We start from the raw sequence: 13,979 nt of genomic DNA, 5'->3' as shown, positions 1-13,979 counted from the left end.
TTCAACCTTCCGAAGCAGAACATTCTTTGAGAATAAAAGATAACATGATTAATAATTAACCTGGAACTACAGGCATTGACTGGGACTGTCCCTGGCAAAGTAGTTGCTATAGTCACCCTACAGCACCATAAAACCTAAGAAGAAACATGGCATCACTCCCTGCTCCTTGGTACAAACATCACTTATCAATCCTTATACTATATTCACTGAAACCCAGATGAGCCTAGAACCCTTCTCAACAGAGTGCTCCTGACACCTACTACTTAACCCATCAGATTAATCCATCAGATTAACTAAATTGAGATTTTTAATTACAGTTAGCCTTGTGATAAAAACCAGACTGATGAACCCATTCCTCCCTTTATCCATCCACCCATCCGAGTCACTCAGCAATCTATTAGTTGCTGATGACTCACAGCAGGACCCCAATCCAAGTGTTGTCCTTAGGTGAAGGAAACTGCCCTGCTCAAAGTCATGCCCCCTTCCAGCTACACTGGAGATTAATGACTAGCTGATGCAGCAATACAAACATCAGATTTTGAAAGGTAAAGTCAGCTCCAGAGGTTCCTGAAGAATCAGCTGAGACTAGTTACAACTGTGTAGCAGGTCAGCTTCTCCTTTGACCTAGTTGACTGCCTCACTTCCCTATGGATGTGTTCCCAAGAGCCCTCAGTCAATCTTCTACCCTCCACTCTCCATCTCAGTAAGCCCTGTCTAAGGAAACTCAGTGCTGTTAACAGGAAGTAAACCTCTAGGTTAACTTCCTAATTTGTACCTTAGGAGCATGAGTCAATTAGCATATATTTCTTAATCCCACATTTAACTGATCTAGAAAATATATACCTTTTTACTCTTTACTGTCAGAAAAGTGCAAACTCTCTCTCTCTCTGGCCTCTGTGGGAGATACCATGTTAAGGAAAGATGATTGCATGTGACTCCAGAGCAGTAAAGTGGAATGGACACTTTTAGCGAAACACAAGACCTGGGTTTTATTCTGCTTTGCTGCTGACTCACTGTGATGTGGGAAAAATCATTTCTTTCTCTGAATGAGTCCAAATTTACTGGTATATTAAATATGGGGCTTTAAGAAAAATTATTCACAACTTGGAAATAGGGCAGAAAGTTGGGTGCCACATCCTTTCAATGTTATACAGGAACAGACTACCCAGAAATTGTCTAGAGGGATGTATTTCATTAATCTCACTATTTCCTTTTGATTAAAAGTCCCAGAATTAGTAAATTACTAGTAACTGATAGTTTTGTCTAACACATATGCAAGTAATTTCTGCCCATGTAAAATAACCAGAAAGATTTATGGCTCAGTTTTTATGCAACCAGTAAACTTATCCTAACATTTACATAACCCAGTAAATTTATCCTAACATATATCCAGCTTCTTAAGTGTTCTTTGAACCAGTCATAATATTTTAACATTTCCCTCCCTAGTTACCGAGGTAAGTAGAATCTTTTACACATAGTTTATTTTATATTTGTCTGAGAGCCATAGTTTTACCTTTTTGAAAGTTGTGTTTTAACAGGCTTGATCTCCTCTGTGATACTGGATGGAAACCAACACACAAACACATCTGAGAATTCAGGAATCTCATGACATCAACATAAAACAAAGGCATCTCAGACTCCTTCCTGTGGAAACTCTCTGGGCCGTTTGACCTTGGAGAGTAGTCAGCAATAACAAAGTCACCACAGTCACCGGGTCATTTGTCTGTGTCCAGGAATATCCCTGTAGAAGCTACCAATGATGATACAGGAAACCCTGACAGAGTAGATTCATCATTCTTTCAGAAACATTTAATGAAAACTACCAATAGTAACAGTTAACACATCAAGTTCCAAATGAGGGTATTCTAAGTATAGTGCTAACCACTGACAAAAGTCCCTTTCCTCATACCAGTGCCAACTATTTAGTGACTTCAGGTGTCTGGTAATGGAAAGCACATACTTGGATTGAGGACTTACAGTCCTGGCCTACCAGTGTCCCTTTTAGTAGAAGGAAAAAGGGAAGTTGATAGGACTTGGGAAAAGACCTGGAGATTTATAGATTAAAATGACCAACTGAGCATGAACGTTTATCACAACTGCCTCACAAAAGCTAACAAAATTAGCTATGAAGGGATTTAAAAGGTATAAACCCTCAGAGCAAAGAAAACAGGAGAGGAAACAGCAGTGAACAATTTTTCAAAGCTAGAAAACAAATGAACAAGAGATAACTGACTGAATAGACCCAAGATAGCCAAAATTTATGTCTGCCATAAAGGAAGCTCAGAACTAATGCCACCTGTGGCACAGAACCCTAGAAAAGTGAGAAATTCTTGGCTCCAGGTACTCTGAATGTGGGGGAAACTGGAAGATTGATTGGAGGTATATTTAGGAGGCAGTGAGATCTTCAGATCTCTTCCTCCAACTGCCCACCCAGCTGGCAGGATAGAGACTTGGGAGGCGGCTGAATTAGAGGGACCCAGGACTCCAGAACATGAGGCACAATTGTGGGAAGGAAGTCCCCATTGAAACAGGTGGATCAAGATCTACATGTATTTCCCATCTGGTTCCTCCAATATGGCAGCCATACCTACACCATGCAGGCAGGGATTGAAGGATTCCTTTCAGCAGAGACCAACTACCCTCAAAAAAGCATTAGAGATACTATCAGTCAAATGCTCCCCAGTGAAACAGCAGAGCAGAATCACTCTACAGGGAAACTCATCATCAAAAAGCTACACCTAGGGCGGGCCACGGTGGCTCAGCAGGTAAGAGTGCTTGCCTGCCAGGCCCGAGGACCTGGGTTCAATTCCCGGTGCCTGCCCACAGAAAAAAAAAAAAAAAAAAAGCTACACCTAAGTACACGGTGATTCCAATCAGCATTTTATTACTCCGTGTGTGTGTATGTTGAACTCCATTCTTAATATATCCAAGAATCATCAGATATTTGAGGATATCCTCTAGCATGACGTACAGAGACCAAAACAAATAAAAGAAAAATAACTCAGAAGAGACAGAGAAGCTAAAATATTAGAATCCTGTAGTTAATATCCTCAGAGAAACAAAAAAGATACTGCTTTTGTGAAACAAAAATAGATGACTACAAGAAAGGAACACTCAAAGAACAACAGGAAACACTTAGAAATTAAAAATATGATAGAAAAAATAAAATATTTTATCTAAGATAAAGTTGAAGAAATCTGAAGAGAAGAACAATATAAATAAATAAATATGCATATATAAGTAAATAAAAGCAAAAAGAAGAAAGAAAAGATGAAAAAATTAGAGCACTCATCCAGCTAATTCCAATCCAAATACTAAGATTTCTGGAAAGAGGAAATATAAGGAAAAAACAGAAGAGAGGAAATTAAGAAAGAGATAACTCGAGAAAATTTGCCAATACTAGCTCCAAAACCAGAGGATAATTTTACCTTAGAAAGACCATGTCCATAATTAACTTTGATAGGAATTTGTACTGTTTCTAATTTTGTATTTCATTTGTATTGCTACTGAAATGGTTTAAGGTTCTCTGATATTGTGATGGAATCAATGTATTTTGTATGTGGGGAAAACGTGTGTTTTTTAGGGTCCAGAGGGTAGAACGTGCTGATTTGAAAGAATGTATGTCCCCTAGAAAAGCCATGTTTTAATCTAAATCCCATTTTGTAAAGGCAGAATAATCCCTATCCAATACTGTATGTTTGAAACTGTAATCAGAGCATCTCCCTGGAGATGTGATCTAATCAAGAGTGGTCGTTAACCTGGATTAGGTGATGACATGTCTCCACCTATTTGGGTTAATCTTGATTAGTTTCTGGAGTCCTATGAAAGGAAACATTTTGATTTTGGAGAATGAAGGAGATTTGAAGAGAGCAGAGAATGCTGTAGCACCACGAAGCAGAAAGTCCATGAGCCAGTGACCTTTGGAGATGAGGAAGAAAAACGCCTCCTGGGGAGCTTCATGAAACTGAAAGCCAGGAGAGAAAACTAGTAGATGACGCCCTGTTCGCCATGTGCCCTTCCAGCTGAGACAGAAACCCTGACTGTGTTCGCCATGTGCCTTCTCACTTGAGAGAGAAACCCTGAACTTCATCGGCCTTCTTGAACCAAGGTATCTTTCCCTGGATGGCTTAGATTTGACATGTCTATAGACTTGTTTTAATTGGGACATTTTCTCGGCCTTAGAACTGTAAATTAGTAACTTATTAAATTCACCTTTTTAAAAGCCAAAAAGAAAAAAGAAAATTTGCTAGTACTGAAAGACATGCATTTTAGATTAAAAGGGTCAACACAGCGCCCAGAAATGGTAAAATCAAATAGATAGCTTTGGGGAATGGAAGGGAACCTTAGTAAAAGCGTCTTTCCCAGGGTGTAAAAAAGGTCTAAAAGATATTATCAGAGCTGGGATTCAAACCCAAGTCAGTGTAACACTAGAGGCAGGCTCTTGCCGTGTCTCATCTGCCTATATCCCCAGTGCATATCACATATGCTTGGCACATAGCAGGTGCTCAATAGATACCCCTGTGCAATTAATTTTTTTTAAGCATTCCTAATAACTAGAGTTTGAATATTTCCAAAGGACCAGTTCAGACATCCCAGAGCCAGACGGGCTTATGTTCCATTCCATATTTGCCATTTAGCAACCAATTGGCAGTGAAACCTTGAGCCAAAAGTAAAAGCACAGGAGCCTCAATTTCCTCCCTGTCACGTGTAAATAATTCTCATGGGCTTGTTATGAGGATTAAAGTAGGAGAAGTATGTGAAAGCACTTAGCACAGGGCCTAGCCTAAAGGTTCCCCCACCTACAGTGATCTTTCCTTCCCTTCTCAGACGACCCTGAAGGATTTTGTGTCCTTAGCTGAGCTGCTGTTTCTCCCAGCCCCCACCCCAGCCACACAGTGATCAAGGGATGGGAAAATCGCTCTGTTCAAACAGGTGTCACTGTTCTAAACCTACAGTCTCATTTCCTGATCGTGTCTTAATCTGCTCGTCAGTGGTGAAAGTTGATTTCTTGCACATTCTTATATCAGTGGGAATTTCTGCCCTTGGCTGACAGGCATTATGGGCTGGCTTTGACATACAGCCCTACAGGGCCTGAACAGCCCCTATTCTTTCCCAGCCCTGAAAGGGAGCTTTGTGCCAAGGATTCATTAAACTGCACTGCACAGCCCCTTCATAAATGGGGCTCAATAATGAACAGTCGATTTAACTGGAAAAGCTGCTGGAGCTGTTAAATTAAAGGGAAATAAAGTGCACTTTAGGCTCACTCTGCCAGAAGAAATGGTGACCTAAAGGGAAAATCTTCATTTTTATTGAATTGCAGTTTTTAAAAAGTCTAAAATGTCCAGGAAGCTTCCTTGCAACAGGCGATGAGACATAAAAGCTCAGAATGCAGGCTGGCCATAGTGGTTTGCTTTTCATTCACCAGTGATGTTCCAGAATGAGTCCCCGGCTTTTAGAGTGTACAGAGGAATGATCTAATTTTGAGAAGGAAATATGAGGGGGTCTCCACAATATACCATTAAAAAAAATGCTTTAAGTATTTTATTTAAGGTCAAACATTCTCTTACATTCTTTGAATATTTCAAGGACCAAGAGGCATTCTCAGTTTTTCTGCTCATTCAAGGATAAGATATCTCTCTGGGAGAGGATTCAATTGTTTCTTCTCATGCTACGTCCAGCTCAGAACCATATATAATTTGATTGCTTTGTTCTGAAATCTGATTTAGTAGCCTCTCTCTTAGATTTGATTCTCAGAAGTATGCATAAATTCTCCAAAGAACTTTCACCTCACCCTCTTCTGAGTTACATTTTAGCATGGTGAGATAGAATTTCCACTGCCATATGCTGGAATGCTATAATTTCCATAACTCTCATGTGCAAGAAGCAAAAGCCATTTTGTTTTGGCACATAAAATAGCTATACGATGGTCAAAGGTTTTCTCTAAGCAGCCATGACCTGGGAATTTTCCTTAACACGCTCCCCTATTCTTCATCTGTTTTCAGATGTTGATATAGCATCTCCTTCTGGATACATGACAGGCCTCACTACCCTAGTTGAGGTCTTTTCTGGTGTTCATCTTTAGGTGTCTTTTTACCATTAAAAAAGACAAAATCACTCATCACAGAGAAATTGAAGAGAAATCTGAAAGGCAGTCTGAAATAAATGAAGGCCCACTTCCACCCTCATTGTTCAGGGTCACTGGAATCCAAGCACAGATTTTCAGTTGCAAAGCTGTATAGAAAAGGCAAGACTTCTTTCTAAGAAGTTTAATGCTGTCTTTCTAGAACTTACGTAATTTTTCATTTTGAATTCTAAGCCATGGATTTAAGTTTTCGGATGTTGCACCAGGCAAATCAAAGCCACCTTGAAATTATCTTGAGGTTGAAAAAATAAATCTGTGCATGTCTTCATTTTCAAAAGTAACTATGGTGATCTGCTAAATGGCATTGTTTTATCCTTCCTCCATCTACCACTAATGAGTCACGGTCAGCCCGTATAAATCATGGGCTCTTCACACCATGAAATGCTGGGTTCATAAAATAACTGCTGCCTGTGACAATTTCTGGGAAGGACTTTGCCCAGTGCCAGTCCTGAGGATTATTAGGGTCAATATCTCTATCTGAACAACATACAACGTTTCATTTTCCTTTCATTAAAGATTGCTGGAGTCCAGAATGGCTATGCCATCCTGTGTGGATTCTGTGGGCCTAATTACAGTTTGGCATTTAGCTGTGGGATGAACGTTCATTAGAAAATATGTGAATATGACAAGTCCAACTTTTGCACAGGGCATCCACCACTCAGATGTGCTCCCCCACATCATGATCCATTCCTACTAAACAACCATCAATATATTCGAAAGAAATTTAACTTTATAAGCTGAGAGAGAAAAGAACTTTTCAGGTCGGTGTTGGTTGGACTACAACCAGACCATGTGTTAAAGAGAATGTTGATATGTTGGAACTTATCTAGGAAAAATGATCAGGTTGGTCATGGTGACCAATAAAAGTGTGGGGGGGAGGGGGAGGGTGGGGAGAAAGGTGCTTCTATAAGATTCAAAACATCCCTTTATTATACCACTGAATAAATAAAAATTTATGTGCCTTTTTTCCTACCAGAGTATGATCTTTCTGAGGAAGTGAAAAAAAGGGTATCCTCAGTGCCTCACAGACTGCCTGACAGGTAGAAGTCGAATGAATTTTTGAGAAAGGAGTAAAAGGAAGGGGGAATGTCAGTGTGGTAGTTAGATTCAGTTGTCAACTTGGCTAGGTGAAGGCACCTAGTTCTGTTGCTGTGGACTTGAGCCAATGGTACTTGAACCTCATCTATTGCTAATTACATCTGCAGTCGGCTAGGAGGGGGGCCTGCTACAATGAATGATGTTTGATTTAATTGTCTGCTGCTTAAATGAGAGAGTACAACGTAGCACAGCCTAAGCAGCTTGGCATTCCTCATCTCAGCACTCGCAGCTCAGCCCAGGCCTTTGGAGATGCAGAAAGATGTCACCCCGGGGAGAGTTGTTGGAACCCAGGGGCCTGGAGAGAAGGCCAGCAGAGACCATCCTGTGCCTTCCCCCATAAGAAGGAACCTCAGTGGAAAGTTAGCTGCCTTTCCTCTGAAGAACTAACAAAATAAATCCCCTTTTATTAAAAGCCAGTCCGTCTCTGGTGTGTTGTATTCTGGCAGCTAGCAAACTAGAACAGTCAGGAAGAGAAGAAAAGGAAAAAGAGAGAGAGAAAAAAAAAGCAGGTGAGGCAAATGAAGGGAGGAAAAGGAAACTATTTAGCCTAGGGAAAATTAGAACTGACATGCTAGTTTTAGTCCCATAATATTTGAGAAAGGGCTAAGACTTATTTTTTTAGAGACTGAGTAACTTAACTGGAAGCTATCACTAAAAAAGCTAGAAGGAGACAAATTGCAAACCAAAACAATGAAGAAATCCTTCATAATTAGTGGAGGTTCCAGGTGGAGTGCAAACTAGCAGCCCTCATCTACTTTAGATATTTCTGTCAGTATTCAACTGATGTGTACAAATTTTCTTGTCAATGCATGCACATTCTTCAAATTAAAACTTCACCCTTACTTTGAAACACTTGACAAGAAAAATCGATTGGATTTTAAACCCATACAAGCTATCACAAGAAATTTCAGCATTACCTTGGCAAACAAAAGAAAAGGAAGAACTGTTAATTTCTTAAGATGACTTTATAAAAGCTTTTCTTTCATATAGCTAGACCTCCCTAGATCGCACATTTCCCCTAAAAGTTAGGGCCCAAGCTGATTGTCATTTGGAGAGGGCTGTCCTCCTAGACCTGTTTCCATGCTGATTTCCTTGAAAGAATAAGTACATGGATTTCTGAAACCAATCAGAAAAAAGGTCCCTCAGCACTGCTTAGATGGACAAAAGGAATCCAAGTTCTGTTGGATCTGGCCCAACCCACAAAGGCTAGGATTCCGTCTTGGGATTTGAAGTCAAAACCTACAGCTTTGAAAGGAAACTTCCCCCACTCTTACCACCTCACCGCTACCCTCACAGCCCCAGGAACCTCATTAAGTGAAAAGCAGCCATGGAAGACAGGATCTGAAGACTCACCATCAGAATTCTGTATTCAGATCTCCCATGTTTTCCATTCTCATCATATGCTGCTGCCTCCTGTTTCAGGGCCATCCACATTTCACTTCCCAAAATGTGCTTCTGGGTACTGGAAAATGTAGTAAGTTAGGAGGCAGCTAGAAAACAGACACTGAAAAGTGATTAAAAACAAAACAAAACAATCTTATGCTGAAGGCCTTTTGTCAGCCTACCTACCCCTACCTCCTCTTCTCTTCTGTTCTGATTTTGTCTTCATTCCCGAGACAGTGTGGTCCTCAGAAAGGTACAAAAAGGCACCTACTCTCAAAGCCCCAGCTGCATACCTAAACCAAAGTGCTCCCTCACCCCAGGGACCCATCCTCACAACCACCCTAGAGTTTGTCCCTCCTTCTTCTTGGAATCCTTTACCAAGCCATATTCCCAAGGACCACAAGGTGTAGTTGTCCCTGGTGACACCTGTTTCAACACAACAGAGACATTTCTCCTTCCTACAGTGTCTCATTCTTCATGTAAAGTAATATCTGGGTCACCTTCTGATTCTTTTCTTCCAAGAATGTTCTCCAAAACTTTGGTCCTCCTTTCCTTATTTTTATTCCCACAGACATGTAACCAAGAAGTTAGGACTTAGTGGGTGATTATGATTACTGAATCATTATATAAATACTCCTTTTTGCTTTCTGGTATATTAGAGTAGTCAGAGGGAAATACTTAAAATCTCTGAACTGTAATCCAGCTGCGTGATAGTGATTGTATAGCCTTTATCTTGTGCCCTTGTGATTGTAAAACCTTGTGATTAACCTTCACTTGTACATTTATCCAGTTTTTCAACTTTGGAGTCTTGTGATCACTGAAGACATCCCTTAATGTTTATTAATGAAGGGTCTTGGGTCATCCCAGAACTAACCACCCCAAATCCAAAGTTATCTTGAAAACCAAAGCTGGATCTAACCAAAATGAGCCCACCTGACATGTGCAGTAGCTTAACCTATAAGTCACCTATACCTCATTATAATACTAAAAATCATGTCCATCATCATATTAAGGCCTCCATTTTCATACATATGTTCTGTGACTAAGCATGTAATCAATTTGCACATGCTCACTAATCAGATCATCTCTAATTACATCATCTAGAACCAATATGCTCATTATTCTAAAGCCTACCCATCTTTTAATACTATAAAACTATCAGTTTTACTGTAATTCAGTGCTTTACACCTAGCAATAAACTCTTTCACTCTTTGAAACTTTGGTGTCTCAGGAATTGTTCATTGAATGCATTGGGCAAAAAATCCACTGCCTTTGTCCAGTAATAGACACATTCTTCTGTAGTGTCTCTAAGGTAATATTGCATAGTAGTTATGAGTTCAGTCATTGTAGCACCCTGAGTTTAAATCCCCAGCTCTACCACTTTGGGCCTCATTTCCCTTACTTTGGAAAGGCACAGTAATTGAAACTAGTCCTTACAGTTGTTGTGAGGATTGTAGCAGATAATGCATGAACCTGGCACATTAAAAGCTCTCAAATAATAGCTATTATCTTAGCACTCTGCTTTTCTACATCCTATGCATCTATCTATGCCACACCTTGATGGAGGTAGCAATGTATCATGTTTCAAGAAACCCAGATTTATAAGAAGGTTGAAATATGATTAATTTATTTATTTTTAAATTTTTATTAATAAAACCAATCAAAATACAACACGAACATTCTTAACGTATGAACATTCCATACTGGTGTGCAATCAATGGCTCACAATATCATCAAAAAGTTGTATATTCATCACCATGATCATTTCTCAGAACATTTACATCACTCCAGAAAAAGAAATAAAAAGAAAAAACTCATGCATACCATACCCCTGGCCCCTCTCTCTAATCGACCACTAGTATTTCCCTTTACCCAATTTATTTTAACATTTCTTCCCCCTATTATTTATTTATTTTTAATTCATATGTTTTACTTATCTGTCCATACCATAGATAAAAGGAGCATCAGACACAAGGTTTTCACAATCACACAGTCACATTACAAAAGCTATATCATTTTACAGTCATTTTCAAGAAACATGGCTACTAGAACACACCCCTACATTTTCAGGCACTTCCATTCAGCCTCTCCAATATACCTTAACTAAAAAGGTGATATCTATATAATGTGTAAGAATAACTTCCAGGATAACCTCTTGACTCTATTTGAAATCTCTCGGCCATTGACTCTTTATTTTGTCTCATTTCTCTCTTCCTCTTTTCAGTTGAGAGGGTTTTCTCAATCAGTTGATGCTGAGTCCCAGCTCATTCTAGGATTTCTGTCCCACATTGCCAGGGAGGTTTACACCCCTGGGAGTCATGGCCCACGTAGAGAGGGGGAGGGCGGTGAGTTTGCTTGCTGTGTTGGCTGAGAGGCCACATCTGAGTAACAAAAGATGTTCTCTGGGGGTGACTCTTAGGCCTAATTTTAAGTAGGCTTAGCCTATCCTTTGTGGAAATAAGTTTCATACGAACAAACCCCAAGATTGAGGGTTTGGCCTGTTGCTTTGGTTGTCCCCACTGCTTGTGAGAATATCAGGAATTCTCCACCTGGGGAAGTTGAATTTTCCCCCTTTCTCACCATTCCCCCAAGGGGACTTTGCAGATACTTTTTTATTCACTGTTCAAATCACTCGGATTTATCAGGGCATCACTCTGGACAAACCTACAAAATCTCATGCCCTACTCAAGGTTTTGTGTACTTATGGTGTTCAATTAAATTGTCCACATAAGTTATATAAGGAGATGCACTAATCAAGATACAAATTTTGTACCAAATAAACATTTTTGCTTTAGTCTCACATATAAGTTATAGTTTTAAAATATGAATTACCATCTATTTTCAACACCCTGCAATACTGACATTCCTTTGTTCTTCCTCACACAAAAACATTTTTTAATTTGTACATTTAGTCACTATCATTGTACACTGTAGGCATTCCTAGATTATACCATCTCAGTCTATATTGTCTATCCTTCCTTCTGATTTCATTTGTGCCCCCAGTCCTCCTCCCTCTGTCATTCTCACATTCAGCTTCATTCAGTGTACTAACATTGTATTACAGTTAGGTAGTATTGTGCTATCCAGTTCTGAATTTTTATGATCAGTCCTGTTTCACAGTCTGTATCCCTTCAGATCCAATTATCCAATATCTACCATATTTCTATCTCCTGATGTTCTCTGTTGCTTTTTTAAAATTTTTTGTAAAACATAACAACATACAAACATGAACATTCTTACCATATGATCATTCCATTCTTGGTATATAATCAATAACTCACAATGTCACCACATAGTTGTACATTCATCACCATGATCATTTCTTAGAACATTTACATCAATTCAGAAAAAGAAATAAAAAGAAAAAAGAAAAAACCTCATACATACCATACCCCTTACCCCTCCCTCTCATTGACTGCTAGTAATTCCATCTACCCAATGTATTTTAGCCTTTGTTTCCCCCATTTTTTCTATACTCCTTACGACTCCCTTTCATTGATCACTAGCATTTCAATCTACTAAATTTATTTTAACATTTGTTCCCCCTATTATTTGTTTATTTTTAATCCATATGTTTTACTCATCTGTCCATAAGGTACATAAAAGGAGCATCAGACACAAGGTTTTCACAATCACACAGTCACATTGCAAAAGCTATATCATTATATAGTTATTTTCAAGAAACATGTCTACTGAAACACAGTTCTACCTTTTCAGGCACTTCCCTCCAGCCTCTCCAATATACCTTAACTAAAAAGGTGATATCTATATAATGTGTAAGAATAACATCCATGATAATCTATCAACTCTGTGTGAATCTCTCAGCTATGGACCCTTTATTTTGTCTCATTCCTCTCTTCCCCCTTTTGGTTGAGAAGGTTTACTCAATCCCTTGATGCTGAGTCCCAGCTCATTCCAGGATTTCTGTCCCACATTGCCAGGAAGGTTTACAACCCCGGGAGTCATGCCCCATGTAGAGATGGAGAGGGCAGTGAGTTTGCTTGCTATGTTGGCTGAGAGAGAGAGGCCACATCTGAGCAACAAAAGAGGTTCTCTAGGGATGACTCTTAGGCCTAATTTAAGTAGACTTGCCTATCCTTTTGCAGGGATAAGTTTCACATGAACAAACCCCAAGATTGAGGGCTTGGCCTATTGCTTTGGTTGTCCCTACTGCTTGTGAGAATATCAGGAATTCTCCACCTGGGGAAGTTGAATTTTCCCCCTTTCTTGCCATTCCTCCAAAGGGACTTTGCAAGTACTTTTTTATTCACTGTTCAAATCACTCCGGGATTTATCAGGGCATCACTGTGAAAAAACCTACAAAATGACATGCCCCACTCAAGGTTCCATGTACTTATGGTGTTCAATTAAACTATCCACATAAGTTATATTAGGAAATGCACTAGTCAAAATGTAAAGTTTGTACCAAATAAACATTTTTGCTTTAGTCTCACACATAAGTTGAAGTTTTAAAAAATGAATTACCATCTATTTTCAACACCCTGCAATGTTGACATTCCTTTGTTCTTCCTCATGCAAAACATTTTTTAATTTGTACATTTAGTCACTATCATTGTACACTGTAGGCATTCCTAGATTATACCATCTCAGACTTTATCGTATATCTTTCCTTCTGATTTCATTTGTGTCCCCAGCCCTCCTCCCTCTATCATTCTCACATTCAGCTTCATTCAGGGGTCTAACATTATTGTATTACAGTTAGTATTGTGCTATCCATTTCTGAATTTTTACAGTCAGTCCTGTTGCATAATCTGTATTCCTTCAGCTCCAATTACCCAATATCTACCCTATTTCTATCTCCTGATGGCCTCTGTTCTTAGCTGAAATTCTCCAAGTTCATTCATTAATGTTAGTTTATATCAGTGAGACCATACAGTATTCGTCCTTTTATTTCTGGCTAATCTCACTCAGCATAATGTCCTCAAGGTCCATCCAGTTGTTACATACTTTATAACTTTATTCTGTCTTACAGCTGTGTCATTATCCATCGTATATGTATACCACAGCTTGTTTAGCCATTCATCTGCTGATGGACATTTTGGCTATTTCCATGTCTTTGCAAGTGTAAATAATGCCGCTAAAAACATTGGTGTGCAAATGTCTGTTTGTGTCCTTGCCCTCATGTCCTCTGAGTAGATACTTAGCAATGGTATTGCCAAGTCATATGGCAATTCTATGCTTAGCTTCCTGAGGAACCACCAAACTGCCTTCCACAGCAGTTGTACCATTTGACATTCCCACCAACAGTGGATAAGTGTGCCTCTTTCTCCACATATTCTCTAGCACTTGTAATTTTATTGATAATGGCCATTCTGGTGGGTGTGAGACATCTCCT

The 13,979-nt window shown here is 39.3% G+C and overlaps 1 long non-coding RNA gene across 3 annotated transcripts in view; it reads right to left on the bottom strand.

Moving 5' to 3' along the window:
* LOC143644434 (uncharacterized) overlaps nucleotides 1–13,979 on the bottom strand; it is a 41,566-nt gene that overhangs the window by 13,036 nt on the left and 14,551 nt on the right. For all 3 annotated transcript variants that reach the window (XR_013156704.1, XR_013156705.1, XR_013156706.1), the window contains one exon: nucleotides 8,594–8,702. This is a non-coding gene — a long non-coding RNA (uncharacterized LOC143644434). The remainder of the gene's footprint in view (nucleotides 1–8,593; nucleotides 8,703–13,979) is intronic.

This window comes from Tamandua tetradactyla, chromosome 8, assembly GCF_023851605.1.
Source record: "Tamandua tetradactyla isolate mTamTet1 chromosome 8, mTamTet1.pri, whole genome shotgun sequence".
In the NCBI taxonomy this organism is placed as follows: Eukaryota; Metazoa; Chordata; class Mammalia; order Pilosa; family Myrmecophagidae; genus Tamandua; species Tamandua tetradactyla.
This window is presented reverse-complemented; position numbering and strand designations above follow the sequence as displayed.